Source organism: Lutra lutra, chromosome 4, assembly GCF_902655055.1.
Source record: "Lutra lutra chromosome 4, mLutLut1.2, whole genome shotgun sequence".
NCBI classification, from domain to species: Eukaryota; Metazoa; Chordata; class Mammalia; order Carnivora; family Mustelidae; genus Lutra; species Lutra lutra.
The window spans coordinates 76102725-76124008 of record NC_062281.1 but is presented as its reverse complement, the minus strand read 5'-3'; the positions used below and the strand labels follow the sequence as shown (position 1 = coordinate 76124008).

Here is a 21284-nt window from a genome sequence, read left to right as displayed (position 1 = left end):
AGCAAGTGGGGGGAAAACCTCTTTAATATAAATGGGATGCTTGTATGTGTTTAGGTGAACATAGAGGGGGTATGGCAGAATATGGGGCATATAGTTTACATTGTTTTTCTCAAGGTTTGGTATTGAGGATCAGAGAGAGAGGATTGGGCATATACTTGGTATAGTTGGGACTGTTCATTTTTGTATACATTTCTGTACTGTTTGACTTGTAAGGATGAGCACACATTACTCTATTAAATCCATAATACAGAAAATATTTTAAAACAAGTTTCTCTTGCAGCACCTGGGTGGCTCAGTTAACCATCTGCCTTTGGCTCAGGTCATGATCCTGGGGTTCTGGGCTTGAGCCCCAAGTTGGGCTCCCTGCTCAGTGGGGAGCCTGCTTCTTCCTCACCTTCTGCTGCTCCCCCTGCTTGTGCCCTCTCTCTCTGTGTTAAGTAAATAAATAAAAACTTAAAAACAAAACTAAATAAAAAAAACAACAACACGAGTTTCTCTTTTAGTGTTGCCACAGGAAGCCTGTTAAGTTTTAGTGTGACCTTAAGTCATAATAGGCAAGAACTGTAAATATACTTAAAATTTTTATGCTGAGAACAGTAGTCCTTCAAACTTATATATCTGAAAAAGACTTTGTGCTCTTACTGAGTTCTAATCAAGTCGTTTGTCTTACAAATTTTTAGATACGAAAAAACATGTATTTATTTACATACAGTCGACACACAATGTACATTATTTTCTGGCTTATAACTTAGTGATTTGACAAGTATATATATATATTATGCTATGGTCACCACAAGTCCTGTTACCCAAAGAAAATGAAAACACTAATTCAAAAAGGTATATCTACCCCTATGTTTATCGCAGCATTATTTACAATAGTCAAGATATGCAAGCCGCATAAGTGTCCATCAATAGGCAGATGGATAAGGAAGAAGAGATATATACATATATATATTCCATAGCTATAAAAAGGATGAGATTGTATCATCTGAGACAACATAGATGGTCCTAGAGGTTATCATGCTAAGTAAAATAAGTCAGATTTAGAAAGACAAATAGCATATGATTCCACTCAGAAGTGGAATCTAAAAAACAAATCTATTTTTAAGTACAATTTGAGATATAATTATATATATTAAAATGCAACCACTCTGGTTTACAGTTCAGTTAATTTTGAGAAAATATATGCACTCGTAGAAACTTAATCAAGACCTAGTACATTTCTAGCATACCTACAAGTTTCTTTTATGCACCTTTGCAGACAGTAACTCTCATACTTCCAGACTTAGGCAACCACCATTTGATTTCTATCACCATCAGTTACTATTATATATTTCATGATGTATTAATAGAATCATGTACTATGTACTCTTTTGTTTTGGCTTTTTGCTCAATGTAATGTTTTTGAAATTAATCCATGTTGTGATGTCATTCCTTTTTACTATTGAATGGCATTCCATTGTATAACTATACATCACAATTTTTCATCCATTTACCTTTTTCTACCCATTCATAAATGGATATTTATACTGGTTCCAGTTATTAGTTATTATAAATAAAGTGGCTACAAACATCCACGTGAGATATATATGGATATGGATATGGATATATACATGTGTGTGTGTGTGTGTATTTTTTTTTTTTTTTCATTTGGGGCAAATACCTAGGGGTGAAATTACTGGAGTTGTATATTTAACTTTATAAGAATCTGTCAAACTTTTGTCCAAGGTGGGTGTATTAGAGTTTTCCAGAGGGAAAAACAGTAAGACGTATGTCTATATCAACATCTGTTCTTTTTTTTTTTTTAAAGATTTTATTTATTTATTTGACAGAGAGATTACAAGCAGGCAGAGAAGCAGGCAGAGAGAGAGGAGGAAGCAGGCTCCCCGCTGAGCAGAGAGCCCGACGTGGGGCTCGATCCCAGGACTCTGAGATCATGACCTGAGCCGAAGGCAGCGGCCTAACCCACTGAGCCACCCAGGCGCCCCTCAACATCTGTTCTGTACCTACGTATCTATAGCTATCTATATTGTCTATCTGGATTTACAATAGAAATTGGATCACCACCAAGAGGTCTCATGAACTGCTGTTTACAGGTTGGAGAACCAAGAAAGCGAGTGTTGTAATTTAGTCCTTAGTCCAAAGGCTTGAAATGGAGGGAGAAACCAATGGTGAAAATCTCTGTCTGAGTCCAAACATCCGAGAAGCAGGAGCACTGATATTTTAGAGCAGGAGAAACTGAGTGGCTCAGCACAAGCAGAGAAAAAATTTACTTTTTTCGTCCTCTACCTTTTTTTTCTATTCAGGCCCTCAATGGATTGGATAATGCCCACCTGCTTTGGTGAGAATGATCTTTACTCAATCTCCTGAATCAAATGCTAATCTCTTCCAGACACAGCCTCAGAGACAAACCCAGAATTAATGTTTTACCAGCTATCTGGCTATCCCTTAGCCTAGGCAAGTTGACAAATATAATTAACCATCACAGTAGGTATAACACTTTACAGTTCCACTTCCACTAGTAGTGTGCGTTCCAATTGCTCCACATCCTTGCCAACACTTGGTATTATCTCTCTTTTTATTTCTTTTTAATATTAGTCTAGAGAGTATGTAGTGGTATCTCATGGTTTTAATTTACATTTCTATAATGACAAATGATGCAGAACATCTTTTTATGTACTTATTGGCCATTCTTATATCTTCTTTTGTAAAGATGCTATTTAAATAGTTTGTGATTTTTTTTTTTTAAGATTTATCTATTTGACAGAGAGAGAGATCACAAGTAGGCAGAAAGGCAGGCAGAGAGAGAGAGGAGGAAGCAGGCCCTCTGCCGAACAGAGAGCCCGATGCGGGACTCGATCCCAGGATCCCAAGACCACCACCCAAGCCGAAGGCAGAGGCTCAATCCACTGAGCCACGCAGGCACCCTCGTTTGTGATTTTTAATTGGGTTCTTATCTGATTACTGAATTATTGGAATTCTTTATATATTCTGGATACAAGGTCTTTGTTAGATACATGCATTTCAGATAGTTTCTCCAACTCTGTGTCTGGCTTTTCTATTTCTTTAATGGTGTCTTATAACAAGCAGAAATTTTAATTTTGAAGTTCAATTTATTTGTTTTATGGTATGTGCATTATGTGACTTAAGAAATCATTGCATACCACAAGACTGTGAACATTTCTTCAAGAAGTTTTCCAGTTTGAGTTTTGGTGTTTAAGTGATCAACATCAAATTCATTTCCTTTTTTCCCAAGTTTTTATTTAAATTCACCTCATTAATATACAATGCAATAATAGTTTCAGGTGTAGAATCTAGCAATTCATTGCTTATATACAAAACTACAAATTGTAGTTTTCTTGCAATGACTTTGTCTGATTTTGTTATCAAAGTCGTGATGGACTCTTAAAATGAGTTTGAAAATGTCAACTTCTATTTTTTTTTCAAGATTTTATTTATTTATTTGACAGACAGAGATCTTAAGTCGGTGAAGAGGCAGGCAGAGAGAGAGAGAGACAGGAGGAAGTAGGCTCCCCACTGAGCAGAGAGCCTGATGTGGGGCTTGATCCCAGGACCCTGGGATCATAACCTTAGCCGAAGGCAGAGGCTTTAACCCACTGAGCCACCCAGGCACCCCCATCAACTTCTATTTTCTAAAGGAAATTACAGAGTTCTATTATTTCCAATTTTTTATTTCATGGATCTTAGCTCCTATTTTATTATTTCCCTCTTTCTATGTTTTCCTGTTTTTTTTTTTTTTTTTTCAGTTTAGTGTATTTTCTTCCAGGTTATGAAGCCAGAAGCTTAGATTATTAGTGTTAATGTTTTTTTTAACATAATAATTAAAGCTATAACATTTCTAGTATGTTTTGCTTTACCTGTACCTCACAAATTTTGATGTACTGTGCCTTCTTTATCATTCAGTTTGAAATATTTTCTAATGTCTCTTGTGATGAATTCTTTGACCCAAGTGTTATTGAGTTCTTTTTTGTTTTTAATTTCTAGTACTTGCTGATATCCTATAATTTTTTTTTATTTATTTTTTATTTGAATCTGGTATAGTCAGAAAATGTCTGTTTGATTTCAGTTATCTTAAATTAAATGAAAACTTTTTTCTTCTTTATTTTAGTATCTTCTTTTAAGGATCTGAATATGATCTTAATAGTTTTTTAAAAGACTTTATCTGGCAATTCCATCATCTCTGTCATTCTTGGTCCAGTTCCATCGACTGAATTTTCTCCTCCTTACACATCACATTTTCCTGCTTCTTCACATGTCTAGCAATTTTAATAGGGTGCTTATTACTATTAACATTATATTGTTTTGTGTCTAGTCTTGCTAACTTCCTTCAAAGACTATTTATTAAGTTTTGCTCTGGCAGGTATTTAATTTGCATGCAGATGAGCCTCAGCCCTTTGAAATGAGTTCTGAAATTTCACTGGGGTGAGCTCAGAACACTCTTTAAAACCAAGTAATGGCATGGCTCGGATGTCCTCTGAATGCTCCAGCTGCTCAGTGAGGTTGCTTCATGCTGGCTGGCTGGAACCCCAAATCCCAGCTCCCTCCGTGCTGTATTTGGACAGAGTTCAGATTGCAGAAATCCCAAACAGCAGTATACCACCTTTGCTTCAGGAAAGTGAAAGGAAGGCAGGCCAACGATCGTCTCCAAATCTTCCTACTCAAGAAAGGGGCTTATAGCAGTACATTTGTGGTTCCTACACTGTACCAGGCCATAGGCAATTGGGGAGGGCATGCGAGGCCATGTGTGTGCTTTCTACACGATCTCCTTTTCTTTGGGACTGTATGCAAATTCTTGTCACTTGGGTCTCACTAATATTTGATTACCATCTCTGCAGCTCAAGAACACCTACACACTCTTCATGCTCCAGGCAACTCTGCACTTGCCTGACCCTACAAGTGAGTGCCTCCTTCAATTTACTACTATTGCCAAGGCAACCATTAGCCTCACTGCAGACCTGCCCCCGCCTGCTTCAGGACCCTTTGAATGCCCATAGGCTGAAAAAAATGCAGATAAGCATATGGCTTACTTGGTCTGTTTTCCTTCACTGGGAGCCATTACCCTGAGCTCCCTGTTGTTCAATCCCTGAAAAATACTGTTTTCACTGATTTCATCAATGAAGCCAGGGTCCTTTCATACCTTTTGTTGAGATTTTTAGTTCTGTAAGGCAGGCGTGTGAATCTCATATTTGTTCTTCCATTGTGCCCAGAGTGAAAATCCCCTAAACCCTCTCAAACATCGAAATAAATGACTCACAGATTTGTCAAGTGATGTTTAAAATATCTTAAATATATACATATATCTATAAAATCAATAAAAAAACTGACCAATCATTAAGCAAGATAAATTGTTCAAACTCACCCCCATTTAGTAATATGATAATTTCTGTTCTAAATCCTAAATATATTTAAATATACACTTTATTACCTTTCAGAATTGTTAGAGGATATGTGTTGTTCTAAGCAATATATATATACATATATATATATGAAAGACATAACTCTGTTTTATAATGTTATTTAATGTAGATGTTACAATAATAATAACTAATATTTTTACATTCTTTTATGATTTCAGGCAATATTCACATATGTTGTTTTTGCAATTCTAATGTAAAACCTGTGAGATATATATGGAATCACTAGACCAAGAAGATCCATGTCTTAATTCCAAATCATCATTAGACTAAATAAATGCAGTATATTTAAACAGTTCTAAAGTCCTTCTGGCTTATTTAAGTTACTACATATTATAGAAGCTGCAAATCAGCCTATTAGGCTGAAAGAGAAAATTGAGAATTTGCATTTAAATAATACTTGGGTTTGTCCCTTTCTAAATGTAAATTTAAATGCAGGGCATGGAAGTAGATGGGATTTTATAGGGAAAACCAAAAAGAGTCATTGCCCACAACCTTGATTCATCTTTTCCAATTTTTCTAGGTTAGAAAAACAAAACATAATAAAAATAATGAGCGTTTTTAATTAGATACTTACTGTATGATCAGCCCTGTACTAAGTGCCTATTATAGAAGTTAATCTTCACATCAATGCATGTGGTAGGTACAATTACTAACCACTTTTACAGCTGCACAAACCAAAACTCAGGGAAATTAAGCATCTAGCTCAAGTGTACGTAGTTAATGAGTGACTGAGGCTGCACGTGATCCAACTTGAAATTCTGACTTTAAAGCTCACACTCTTAATCATAATTATATCACTACCTCATAAAAGAAACCCTATTTATGCTCTCATCATGTTGGGACAAAGGTTCTTAACTTTTCTTTGCCATATTCCTGCTTCTTTCAAGTGTTATAGGCTTTATTATAAACCATGTATATTACCCACACGGTGTTAGGTCGACTTTACAATTATCTCAGGTAAAATCTGGCAACACGTGAAAGTAGCATAGCCAAATCAAATACACAAAGAGGCCTATAACAGATTTGTAAAGATTCAAGTGACTTTTGGTTCCAGAAATTTCCAAGACTGCCAATCCCCAAACCCTCAGGTCTTAAAGTCCCTACAACATCAAATAACATGTAATGACCTTTCACGTGTACCTACAATAGTAGGAGTCAAGGGAAATAGCCAGGTGCCAGAAATAAAAAGTGGTAAACTAGATCATAGGTTTTTTTTTTTTTTTTTAAAGATTTTATTTATTTATTTGACAGAGAGAGATCACAAGCAGGCAGAGAGGCAGGCAGAGAGAGAGGAGGAAGCAGGCTCCCTGCTGAGCAGAGAGCCCGATGCGGGACTCGATCCCAGGACTCTGAGATCATGACCTGAGCCGAAGGCAGTGGCTTAACCCACTGAGCCACCCAGGCTCCCAGATCATAGGTTTCTATCAGGATATCAAATAAACATGGGCTGCTGGCTCTCTCTTCCACAGCTGAACCTGAAAAGACAACAGACAGAAAGAGAAGAGGATTTGCGGAATTTAAAAAAAAAGAAAAGAAGAAAAGGCTGACGTCGGTCAGGACTCGTGTGTGGATGGACACCTGCAACCTGAGCTCAAGACCACCAGAGGCAGCTTCCGAGGAAAATTTGGAAGAAAGCTCTAAACAACACTCCGGCCTCTTCCTGAGTTGTCTTGGGGCGATCATTGCTTCCCCCTTTTAGGACGGAGTTACCATGAAGTACAGACTATTCCGCATGTAGTAATAATCAGGGCAGGGCAAAGCCCCAGAATCAGTGGCCAGGGGGTGCCTGGGTGGTTCAGTAGGTTAAATGTCTTCCTTTGGCCCAGGTCATGATCCCAGAGCCTTAGGATCAAGCCCTCTAATGGTCCTCGATTAGCGGGGAGCCTGCTTCTCCCTCTCCCTCTCCTTCTGCCTGCCGCTCCACCTGCTTGTCCTCTATCAAATAGATAAATAAAATATTTTTTTAATTTTTAAAATTTTTTAAAAATATATTTTAAAATTTATAAATCTTATATAATTTTACATAATTTATAAATTTATAAACTTAATAAATTTACAAAAATTTAAAAAATATTTTTTAAAAATCAGTGGCCGGGGCACCTGGGTGGCTCAGTGGTTTAAGCCTCTGCCTTCGGCTCAGGTCATGATCCTGGGGTACTGGGATCGAGCCCCGCATCGGGCTCTCTGCTCAGCAGGTAACCTGTTTCCCTTCCTCTCTCTCTGCCTACCTCTCTGCCTGCTTGTGATCTCTCTCTGTCAAATAAATAAATAAATAAATAAATAATCTTTATAAAAAAAAAATCAGTGGCCAGCTACATCAGGCATTTACTACTCCAGTTTCTTTCTCCAAAACTCTTAGGAGGGATGAAGGACCTGGAGGACCACTGTCTCTTTCCATCCTTTTTTCTAATGCAGTATCTGTGGTGTGGTCACGCATGGTAATGGCCAAACAGTAGTTCTCTGGTGCATGGGTCTCCCTGCCTGAGACTCATTCCCGCCTCTCATTGTAAACTCTCTGGGAGGGACTACAGATCAGAACTGGCCTCCTGCCCTCTCCCAGGGAACTTTGCCAGACAGAACAGACGATGTATGTACCCAAACTTGATTTCAGGAACTCCAATATTTAAACACCAGATGAATACAAACAGTATAAAAGAAAGACAGCAAACTGAACTGCATATAATACATCAAGCAGAATTCTGAGAAATTACAGTAAGTGTTATCAATATACATAAGATAATAAGGAAATTCACAATATGAAGTTGAGAACATGTGGAGCCTGTACGTAAGCTAGTGCTGCTGAGGTGGATGAGGATTGTTACATGAGGAAATGGCTGGAGGGGCACCTGGGTGGCTCTGACTGTTAAGCGCCCCACTCTTGATTTTGCCTCAGATCATGGTCTTAGGGTCATGAGATCGAGCCCTGCATTGGGGTGTGTTGAGCATAGAAACTGCTTAAGATTCTCTCTCCCTCTCTCTCTCTCTCCCCCCTGCCCCTCCTCCCTCTCATGCCCTCTTTCTCTCTAAAGAAAAAGAAAGAAAGATGGGGCGCCTGGGTGGCTCAGTGGGTTAAAGCCTCTGCCTTTGGCTCAGGTCGTGGTCCTAGGGTCCTGGAATAGAGCCCGGCATCGGGCTCTCTGCTTGGTGGGGAGTCTGCTTCCCCCTCTCTCCCTACCTGCTTCTTTGCCTACTTGTGATCTTTGTCTGTCAAATAAATAAATAAAATCTTAAAAAAAAAGAAAGAAAGAAAGAAAGAAAATGGCTGCCAGTCAATACTCAGATGCACACAAAAATACTTAGTTACCCTTCCTGCGATATTCAGCACTTCAGTGATCTGTAAAATGTTTGTTCATTGACTTAAGAAGAATGTTCTCTTTCTGAGCAGTGTGAAAAAGAGTTACCCTCAAAAATGGTTACCTATATCATCTACGTTGCGGGAGAAATTCCAGGCTGAGAAGTCAACATAAAACTGCTCTTTTAGTGGTGTCTGGGTGGCTCAATCAGTTAAGCGACTGCCTTTGGCTCAGGTCATGATCTCAGGGTGTGGAGATCAAGTCCACACTGTCCAGCTCCCTCCTCTGCGGGGAGTCTGCTTTTTCCCTCTCTGTCTATGATCTGGCTTACTCTCTCTCAAATAAATAAATAAATAATCTTTGAAAAATAAATAAATAAAAAAACTGCTCTTTCACCAGTAACATCCCTGGAAAGCCTGGCGGAAGAAAAGGCAAACCTGCTCCTGTAATGCAGACTTCGTGCCTAACAGACAAACCCATCCTGATGATACCGCATACAATAAAACATGGTGATGTACTTGAACAAACAGGAACCATGAGTGAGCCAGCAGGCTTAGCACTACAACAGCTTACTTTACAGAAGCAAACTGAAAGATGGTTTTAAAAACTATGTTGAGGGGTGCATGGGTGGCTCAGTGGGTTAAGCCTCTGCCTTCGGCTCAGGTCATGACCTCATGGTCCTGGGATCCAGCCCCCGCATCGGACTTTCTGCTCAGAAGGGAGTCTGCTTCACCCCCCCCGCCCCCCGCCGCTTCTCTCTACCTGCCTCTGCCTACTTGTGATCTCTGTCAAATAAATAAATAAATAAATAAATAAATCTTTAAGAAAAATAAAATAAATAAAATAAAAACTATGTTGAAAGTAACAGAAGGCTTGAGACCTGAGAAAAGAATAAAAGTGTTCAAAAGGAATACTTTCAAGAATGCCAGGGATAAAACATATAGCTACTAAAATTAAAAATTAAATTGACTTATTAAGAGCAACTAATATTATTATTAGCAATAGCTATGAAGTTAGTAAAATGACCCCTAAACCCAGGGATTTATTAGGATGAAATTGGGACAGAAAGTTGGAGACAGAAAGGAAGAATATCTATATAACTAGAGTTGGGGAGGAAGACACTGGAAATGATTGAGGAAAACAATACATTTGAAAAGAGAATGACAATTTTCTAAATTACTAGAAGAAAACCCTTAGATTCCAGAAACACAAGAAGTTTTAAGATTTGAAAGTATTCAGTTAGAATATGGTACAAATGATAAAGGAAAAAAATATTAAGGAAGCCAGAGGGAAAAGACAGAAACAACTACAGTTTACCCTTGAACACAGGTTTAAATTGTACAAGTCCGCTGATATATGGACTTTTCTTCGGATAAATACAGTACTGTACTATAAATGCATTTTCTCTTTATGATATTCCTAATAACATTTTCTTTTCTCTGGCTTACTTTATTATAGGAATACAGTATATATAGACATAACATATGAAATATGTGTTAAATGACTGTTTATGTTGTTGGGAAGGCTTCCGATCAACACTGCACTATTATTAGTCAAATCTGGGAGGGAGTCAAAAGTTACACACAGATACTTGACTGTGGGTGGGGTCAGCGACCCTGACCCTCACACTGTCCAATGGTCAACTATTCTAGCTAATTCTCCACAGCTTTAGGAGGGGATCTTCAAACTGCTGAGGGAAAGTACCTCACAGATGGATCTCTTCATCTGTATTAGTTTGCTAGGGCTGCTATAACAAAATGCCAGCCTGAGAGAGTTAAACCTCTCTCTGTCAGCATATCTCAAGCTTGCCTTTGCCTGAGACAGTTTAAAAGAGGATCATTAACTAGTTTACTCATTCGGCAAACATTTTATTGCCATCAGAGACCAGCTACTACTAGGTATAAGTGGTACAAAGATAAATAATACAAGGTACAGTTTTGTGGAGATCACCAATTTAAAAAGGGTTAGAAGGCTCCTGGGTGGCTCAGTAGGTTAAGTGTCTGCCTTTGGCTCAGGTCAGGATCTCAGAGTCCTGGGATCCAGCCCCAAATTGGGCACCCTGCTTCGCAGGGAGCCTGCTTCTCCCTCTGCCTGCAGCTCCCACTGGTTGTGCGCTTGAGTGCACTCTCTCTTTCTCTCTCTGACAAATAAAATCTTACAAATAAATAAATAAATAAAAATAAATAATAAATAAATAAATGGTCCTAGAAAGGCATTCTTTTTCCCTCCATGCATTTCACTCCCCCAAATAGACTAGGAATTCAAAATTTCTCCCTCTAGCATACAGAAGAAACACCTGGGCATCTGTTAAAATGCAAATGTTAGTTCTGCATTTCTTTTCTTTTTTTTAAAGATTTTATTTATTTATTTATTTATTTATTTATTTATTTATTTGTCAGAAGAAGGAGAGAGAGAGCACACAAGCAGGCAGAGAGGCAGAGAGAGAAGCAGGCTCCCTGCCGAGCAAGGAGGGACTCTATCCCTAGACTCCAGGATCATGACCTGAGCCAAAGGCAGCGGCTCAACCCCCTGAGCCACCCAGGCATCCCTGTTCTGCATTTCTAATAAGCTCTCAGAAGACACAGAGCTGTTGTTGTTGGTCTTTGGCCCATACTTTGAATGAAAAGGTCTTTTTTCAAGCCACCATGTATCTCTTTGCTATTGTGGTATTCTGATTCAAGCATTATGAAGTACTTTACTTTAGGAATGTAGTTACAAATGTTCTATTTGACAAAATGATAGTTCTGCTCTGTTTCCTTTATAAAATTATGCCTGTCAACCTTACTCTATCCAGCTGAATTAGCACAATTTATGTCACTTAACTAAACTGGCATTTTCTGTAAATTATCCTCTTGGATAACACAGAGGAAATGATGGTTTTTGCTTCTGAGTACCTTGCATTGTCCTAATTATATTGCAGGTCCATGCAAGAACAAGTGCCATTTCGATGGTAGGATGAAACCAGAAGAATGCCAGGCGTGTACCAAAACCCTGGAAAGAAAAAGACTTTTGCAAAAATTATGTTTCTTTCAGTTGTTCTGTCTTTTCTCAACAGCCTCTGTTCCAGACTTTTCCCCATCTCTCTCTCTAGGACTCTCTGGGAAGGAAATGTAGTTTCTCTAATTCTTGTTCGAATTGTTACTCACTTAAGACCATCTTACTGTGCCAAACCAGAACATTTTCAGCTGTCCTTGCATCTACATTCAGAATATTCTAGAATTAGCTTTCCCCTACACATTTTCTATTGTTTGCTTCCAGATGAAACCAGTTATTTAGCAGTGACATTTAATAACAAATTTCGCTTATGACTCAAATTTTTACTTTAAAGTTTAGTCCATGTATTCCATAGTATGGAAGATTAAAAGTTATAAAGTTTTAAAGATGCTTTCAAAAGTAAGCTAAAGGGCACCCAGGTGGCTCAGTCAGTTAAGTGTCCCACTCTTGCTTTCAGCTCAGGTCATGATCTCAGGGTAATGAGATTAGGTGCTAGGTCAGGCTCTGTGCTGAGCAGGGAGTCTGCTTTTCTCCCTCTGCCTTTCCCCACCCATGCTCATGCACCTATGCTTTCTCTCTCAAATAAATACATAAAGCTTAAGATGAAAAAAAAAGGTAGCCTAAGTGATTAAATTGGAAAATACCAATTTCCCACAGGATGAATATGTCTTCCACAAAAGCATTGTAATTTTCTTTCTGTCTCCATTTCTCTTAGTCAGCTATTCTGTATGACTATAGGATATATATGTGTACATACACATATATATACATATATATACACATATATACATATATATGCATATATATGTGCCATATATGGCATATGGCATGTATATGATACAGTGATAATACATACACAGGAATAAAAGGCAAAGGAGGATCGAGAAAGGGGATATGTAAAGATAAAAAGTTGCTCCAGCAAATAAAAATGAAGGAATTGAACAGGGTATGCCTCACTTAGGGAAGATGCTTTCAAAAAAAAAGGGAAGAGTAGAGATTAATGCAAGATTAATGCAGATTAATACAAGAGAATTGATGAAACATAGTGACTCTAGTTTATAGTAACTCATAGATAATTAAGACTTTAAAAAGAAAACTTTGATTTTGAACCCAGTTAAGTTGCTGTATATAACAGGTTAATGCAGAAAAAAGCAAGATTAAATACTACAGTATAGATGTTAAAAATCACTTTTTATAGCTTTTGTTAGATAATTTTTCTTGAGTTATTAACTCAGGTCTAGGTATAAAGTAAGTACTCAACAAATATTAGCTATTTTTTATAACCAGCTAAATGGTTTTCTTCTATATTTTTCCGTACTTAGAATTTGATGCTTTTAGATGTATTTTTATTTAGAAATTAATCTTAATATTTAAGCAGCATTGATGGAATCAGACCATACAATTCCTATGATTCTTAGATTTCTATATACAAATTTCTCATCTATCTCAAAAAAAGAAAAGATCCCATTAATCACCTCATAGCCTGGTAATAAGAGCTAAATGTAAGAAGAGCAAGAACTAACCTCTTGGAGTTGTCACCAAAACTCTTCACTGTCACCTCTTCATTGTCATCATTGGACATGTAGATTTGGGCAAGTCTATCGCTACTGGTCCTCTGATCTATATGGAAAAATTTGAGAAGGAGGCTGCTGAGATGGAAAAGGGCTCCTTCAACTATGCCTGGGGTTGGATAAACTGAAAGTGAATGTGAATATGGCATCACCATTGATATCTCCCTGTGGAAATTCGAGAACAGCAAGTATTATGTGACCATCATTGATGTCCCAGGACACAGAGACTTTATCAAAAATATGCGTACAGGCATATCTCAGGCTGACTGTGCTGTCCTGATTGTTGCTGCTGGTGTTGGTGACCTTGAAGGCGGTATCTCTAAGAATGGGCAGACCTGTGAACACGCCCTTCTGGCTTACACACTGGGTATAAACCAACTAATTGCTGATGTTAACAAAATGGATTCCACTGAGCCATCCTACAGCCAGAAGAGATATGAGGAAATCATTAAGGAAGTTAACACTTACATTAAGAAAATTGGCTACAACCCCAACACAGTAGTATTTGTGCCAATTTCTGGTTGGAATGGTGACAACATGCTAGAGCCAAATGCTAACATGCCTTGGTTCAAGGGATGGAAAGTCACCCATAAAGATGGGAATGCCCATGGAACCACACTGCCTGAAGCTCGGGATTGTGTTCTGCCACCAACTCATTCAGCCGACAAGCCCTTGCATCTGCCTCTCCAGGACCTCTACAAAATTGGTGGTATTGGTACTGTCTCTGTGGGCTGAGTGGAGACAGGTGCTCTTAAACCTGGCATGGTGGTCACCTTTGCTCCAGTCAATGTTACAACCGAAGGCAAGTCTGTTGAAATGCACCATGAAGCTCTGAGTGAGGCTCTTCCTAGGGACGGGCTTCAATGTCAAGAATGTATCTGTCAAAGATGTTTGTTGTGGGAATGTGGCTGGTGACAGCAAAAATGACCCACCAATGGAAGCAGCTGGCTTCATGGCTCAGGTGATTATCCTGAACCATCCAGGCCAAATCAGTGCTGGATATGCACCAGTGCTGGATTGCTTGCAAGTTTGCTGAGCTGAAGGAGAAAATAGATCAACGTTCTGGAAAAAACCTGGAAGATGGTCCCAAGTTCTTGAAATCTGGTGATGCTGCCATTGTTGATATGGTTCCTGACAAGACTGTGTATGTGTTCAGAGCTTCTCTGACTATCCTCCTCTGGGCCATTTTGCTGTTCATGACATGAGACAGATGGTTGCCATGGGTGTCATCAAAGCCGGAGACAAGAAGGCAGCTGGAGCTGGCAGGGTCACCAAGTCTGCCCAGAAAGCTCAGAAGGTTAAGTGAATAATATCCCCAATACCTGCCACCCCAGTCTTAATCAGTGGTGGCAGGACAGTCTCAGAACTATTTGTGTCAATTGGCCATTTAAGTTTAATAGTAAAAGACTGGTTAATGATAACAGTGCCTCGCCAAACCTTCAGAAGGAAAGGAGAATGTTTTGCAGACCATTTGTGTGTGCGTACGGGGGGAGCAGTTTTAAGTTATTAGTTTTTAAAATCAATATTTTTTAATGGAAACAACTTGACCAAAAATCTGTCACAGAATTTTGAGACCCATTAACACAAAAGTTTAATGAGAAAAAAAAAATAGAATGAGAAAGACATTTCTCTTTGTTAATAACACACCATGGGTCACTCAAAACAACTTCACTGACTGCCATATGTGCAAAAAGGATCCTACAAAAAGATCTGAAGAATAGTAAGCAAAGGAGGAGACAATTATGCATCATGAGGGAGTTTCCTTTTTGCCATAAACACAAATGGATTTGTCCAGGGTGTTTTCTCTAATGCTCTAAATGCACATTTTAACAGAATACTAAACTTTACTTGGCTGGTAACTAAAATTTACTCTTTATTTATTGATACGATCCCATCTACAGCTTTTTTTTTTTTTTCCTGAAGATTTATTTGACAGAGAGAGAGAGAGAGATCACAAGTAGGCAAAGAGAGAAAGGGGGAGGCAGGGTCCCCGCTGAGCAGGGAGCGGGGCTCCATCCCAGGATGCTGGGATTGTGACCCGAGTCGAAGGCAGAGGTTCAACACACTGAGCCACCCAAGTGCCCCTACAGTTTTCTTTTTTATTCTCACTTTCATTTACTTTGAATTGTGATCATTTGGAAGCTCCACAAAATAGACCCTAACAAGTGAAACTTAGGCAGACGGATGATTTCAGTGAGTTATCCAGAATCTCAGCAGGTAGGTGGTAACTCTGGGTCAACCTTCCTAATGCTACACCAATGCTCTGGTCATTAAACAACCCTGCTTTCTCTTGGGATTTTTTTTTTCTTTTATAGGAGTTTCTGCTATTAGATATACTGCCCTTATGAAATCCACCTACCTAATGGGGCTAGAGTTTCAGATTTTATAAAATTAACATTTTATAAAACTAAACAATTAAAATATTTAAAAATTAAAATTAACAGTAAGGTTTCATAAAAATAACATCATAATGTTCATACAGGGCCTCGAGATAAAGGATGATACCATATAAATGAGTATTCTCAGCTCTGGTTAAGGATTAAAACCATCCAAGGGAATTTTAAAGTATCTCAATGTTTGAGCTGTCAGTACTAAAACCAAACATCTTGCAGAGCAATGTGGACATAAATATTTCTAGAAGCCTCCGTAGAAAATTCTGTTGCGCAAAGAGGTTAAGAACTACCACTGTAGAGAGTATCTGTGTTTGGTAAAAAGTGTGTTCTATAGGACAGTACAATCCATTGTTACCACCAGCAGAGGGCCTGCTATGTCTTACACAAAAGCTTAAAGAATGTGAGTGATTTAAAGCTCAGCTCTCCATTCAACCCTTGTTCTGACATCATGGGCCATCAAGGTCTATATTTGGGTCATCAAGGTCCAAACTGCATTCTAATCAGAAAGCATGCAGAAGCCACCCAACACAGCATGATACCAAACAGCTGGCTATTGCAATAATTTTACCGAGAAGCTGTAAATTTTCACTTTGAAACCCATCTTATCTGGCAATTCAGACAAGTTTTAGGGAAAGGCCCTTGAAATAAAATTGATGCCTAATTAAGTGCCTTTTGAAGGCCAAGAGCAAAGCAAAGCTAATGGACTTTCATTTTTTTTTAACAAATCTGTGTACATATTTGTCCTTTACTAATTAATTTTAATAGGTGGCTTGTCTTCCAGCAAAATGCTAAAGTAAGAGAGCCCAGAAGAATAATGTTTGCGTATGTATCACTTATGATACTTGTCGCATTTCTGTCTGTGGGGTTCTAATTTATAGAAGTGACTGAGTTAAGCTACAGAGAATTCAATGGCGTTGAAAGAAGAATTTATTACTTACATTTCCCAAGAGGAGGAGGCATGCCCCACCACACAGGGTCACCGGGGAAGCACAGGGCTCTGGTCAGGACTGGAAGGAGGAGGGAAGGTAGAGCTTAGGCCAGAGCCTTTCTTGTCGTTTTTGTAGGAAAGGCAGGGCAGAGTGAACAGTTAGGACTGGCTTGTTTGAATAATTCTGGAAGGCCTGAGCTATAGGGGTGGTCTCTCATTGCCTAGTAACTGGCCCTGGGATGATCTAGGGCAGGAGATATATTGGTTTGGTGTAAAGGAAGTAGTTGGGCCAAGGCACTCTGCATGGTTAGTTTGCATGTGAGAGGTGAGCTGTTGGCCTAGCCTTTTGCTATCTCTAGGAATTGGCTAGCACTGGAAGTCAGTCCCCTCCCAGTAGCAAAATTTTAAGATGTCAGAACATCATAAGATACAGAAATTTTGGGTGCCTGGGCAGCTCAGTCGTTAAGCGTCTGCCTTTGGCTCGGGTCATGGTCTCAGGGTCCTGGGATCGAGTCCCAAGTAGGGCTCTCTTCTCTTGGGGAGCCTGCTTTCTCCTCTCTCTCTGCCTGCTGCTCTGCCTACTTATGATCTCTGTCTGTCAAATAGATAAATAAAATCTATAAAAAAATACAGAAATTTTAAAAATATATGTGTACATATATTTCATACACAAATAAATAATAAAATACTTTCCGTCTGGACCAAGAAGTTGCATGACTGGGGCATCAGGTGGCCATGTTGGGAATAATGTCTCATTCAGCCTCTTAGTGCAACTTGTCAGTGACAAGGGTTTATGCGTGGCCCCTTGGTGAGGAGGAACAGAACAGGAATAGGGCAGGGTTAGGTGTCTCTCACTCTCCAGGTGAGTGAAAAGACAGATGATAAAACGTCTCAAATTTCAATTGTTATATGTCCTGAAAAGAGGAAGGGTGATTTTCATTTATCAGTCCTGTTTATGTAATTTCTCCCATATATTTCTAAAACTTCATTAAATTTTTGGTCTGAAATAACAAACAATGAAGAATAGAAAAATATTTACCCTCCCCCCTTTCTAATGCCAAAAAGGAAAGCCTAAAACAGCTGAAAATCTTGAAAGTTTTATACAGTATATGTAGCTGCAATATATTTGGTTAACCTAGATGATCTTTTAAATTAGAAGTGTATTTTTCCCCCAGATTCTATATCCAGCACCGCCTAGAATATTTGAAGTCAGAATTTTGAGGCAATATTGTCATTGGATATTTTATAACAGATTTTCATTTTACTTTTAATTGCCAATTAAATGTACCTAGGAAAATAAAACATGTAAGGAAAGTCAGTGATAATCAAATAGTAATATTTGTGGGAATGGGGGAACAAAGTGAGAAAAGAAGAGAGTGTAGTTCTTCTGTTTTTATGGCTGTTTTAGGGATCAGCCTAATAAAGCGGCTCTAGCATTACTTTGAGTCAACATATACGTTAGCACAAAATTAGGGCTCCTTGGCAAAGTTAAAGAGAAGAGTGGAAAAATGCAATTCTCCTGTGTTGTTTTATTTATGGAGTCAGATCCTTCTTTAGCCTGGTATACTTGGTCTGAAATGAGATTATTGATGAATGACTGAGGAGTCCCCAAGTAGAAGGTGGTGTAGAGAATTAACACTTATGGCAGACAGTTAACGCCATCCACCCACCAGCTGCTGAGTCCTGTGTTTGTATGGCACATCTAGGCAGAACACATAGATTCTATTCCATTTTTGGAAATTATCACTTCAGGCTAAAACTTTCCTTTTATAGCTTTACCTTAATGAAGATAATGTTGGAAGCCCACTGAATTATTTCTCATTTATATTTAAGTAGCACTTAACAACAGTCAAAGAAGAAATCTGCGTGTGCTCTCTGATTCCCAAGTGTTTAAAACTTTAAAAGGTGGCACTTTATCTCATCTCTCTTCACCTGAGGACTAATGGAAGAGGTTTGTTGATTTGTTTTTAAGAACAGCTAGTTTAGGTTTTAATTAACTGAAGTAATTTCTGTAATCAATTTCATGAATCATTCAGTGAATAGTTTATATATAGTCCGTATTCCATGTAAACAGTCGCCTATATTCCTTTCAACAGACTTTTCCAGCATCCATGAATGAGTTATTATTGTTGTTATATTTATTTTATTTTATTTTATTTTTGAGAGGCATAAGTTTGGAATGTCTGTTGGGGGAGATGAAATCAAAAATCAAAAGAGGGATTGTTGTCATTGGTTTTGTGTGTGTATGGTTTTTTGTTTTTTTTTTTTAGGGGGGTTAATTTTTGGGGTTTTTTCTTTATATAGAATTCAGTCTCATGCTTCAAACTCCATGAATAGAAAACTTGCAAACCACCTAGGGCTGTCCCCTGGTTTGGCTTGGCTGTGGTCTGTGGGATTCCTCAGGAGTCATGTTGAAGGCTGTGACTTGCCTCGTTACTGCGGTGGGAGGTTGAATGTGGGTGGTTTAATGTTCTCTGCTATTTAGTAATGAGAACAAAGGGCACTTGAATATCATATGCTCCAGGAATTTTTTCACAGATGACTCACGCTGTAAATGACTGCTCTTTAAGGCCACAATTTAAATAATACCAAAATGTCATAGGAACCTAACGACCAACCAAATCGAGGTTACAGTTAGACCATACAAGCTTATTTTGCGTCTCTTCAGTGCAAGATTGTCTTTAGCACTGTAGGGTGAAGCTGGGGCATGGAGGGGTGGGGTCAGAAACCGTTCAATAAGCATTACTGAGAGTTATTACACAGCAGAAATTTTGCTGAGCACTAGTGATTTTGTCATGATCTTTGAGCATAATCTTTGCTCTTAAATAGGTAGTCTGCACAGATATCAAATACATAAAAAATAAATGCCATGCAGTATAGTATATACTAGCCAAAAATAGAATGCCGAGTAGAGTCAAATATCAATAAAGAATGGATAAAGCAGTTTTGAGCTTAAAAAATGTTTTTTTAAAGAATTAATAAAGTATACATATCAACAATTTAAAACGTAGAACGTGATATGTGAGAATGAACAAATAGGAACTAAAGATTATTGTGCCATGGCTGTGCTGAGTAATTCCCATACATGATCTAATTCCATTCACACAAAGCCAGAGAAGGTAAGCAATGCAATTATTCCCTGTTTATCTCTGGGGAAATGGAGGCATATTTAGGTGAAATGTCTTGCTTCAGATCAGTGCTCCTTACAGTGGTCCACAAAACAGTGCTGTTCTGCGAATTGCTGATCAGTATCCATTGTGAATAAGTGTTGGAAACTACAATTTTACCGAGTTATTTTATGATAGTTGAAATGAGTAATAGAAAAATACAGAATCGAGTTTTGTGTATGTTTATTTTTTTAATTATAGCAGAATACACGTAGATTTTTACCATTTTAAACATTTTTAAGTGTACAATTGAGTGACATTAAGTACATTTACAATGTAATGTAACTATTACCACAATCTATCTATAGAACACTTTCATCATTCTCCCCCCGCAAAATTTTGTACTCATTAATTCTTCATTCTTTTCTTCCTCTAGACCTTGGTAACCTCTGATCTACTTTCTTTTTCATGAATTTGCCTGTTCTAGATAGTTCATATAAGGAGAATCATACAATATTTGCCCTTTTGTGTCTGGCTTATTTCATTTAGCGTAGTATTCTCAAGGTTCATTCATGTTGTTGCGTATATTAGAACTTCATTCTTTCTTATGGCTAGTATTTTATTATATATATATATATATATATCACATTTTTTTAATATATTTATCTATCGATGGATACCTGTGTTATTTCAATCTTTTTCTATTGTGAATAATGCTGTTGTGAACATTGGCATGTAAGTATGAGATGCTGTTTGCAGTTCTTTTTGTTATATCTATGAGTACACTGCTGAGTCATATACTAACTCTATGTTTAATTGTTTTAGGAACCACCAAATTGTTTTCCACAGAAGCAAGAGTTATATTTTTTCCACAATTTCACCAACACAATTTTCCATTTTTTGGATTATAGCCATCCTAGTAAATATGTGGTAATATCCAGTGGTGTTGCTTTGCATTTCTCTAAAATCATTATTTTGACATCTTTTAACATATTTGTTAGCTATTTGTGTTTGGAGAAATGCTGATCCAAGTTTTTTCCTCATTTAAAAAACTTGGGTTGTTCTGTCCTTTTTTTGTTGAGTTGTAGGGGTTTTTTAATATATTCTGGATATTAACCTCTTATCAGATATGTAACTTGCAAATATTCCTTCCATTCCAGGAGTTGTCTTTTCATTCTCTTGATGATGTCTTTTGCTGGAAGACATTTTAAATTTTGAAGAAATCCAATTTATCTTTGTTGTTGTTGCCTGTGTTTTTCATGTCATAGTTAAGGAATTAGTGCCAAACCCAAGTTCATGAATATTTGCCCCTATTTTTCTCTAAGAGTCTTATAGTTTTTTGCTCTTTATTTTTAATTTTTTTATCTTTAATTAAAATATAATGTATTATTTGCCCCAGGGGTACAGGTTTGTGAATCGTCAGGCTTACACACTTCACAGCACTCACCATATCACATACCCTCCCCATGTCCATAACCCAACCACCCTCTCCACACCTCCCTACCCCCGGCAACCCTCAGTTTGTTTTGTACGATTAAGAGTTTTTTATGGTTTGTCTTC

General features: G+C 38.0%; 1 pseudogene; it reads left to right on the top strand.

The window, feature by feature from the left end:
- Nucleotides 1–13361: 13361 nt before the first annotated feature.
- Nucleotides 13362–14602, top strand: LOC125099212 (elongation factor 1-alpha 1-like; annotated as a pseudogene).
- The last annotated feature ends 6682 nt before the right edge of the window (nt 14603–21284 follow it).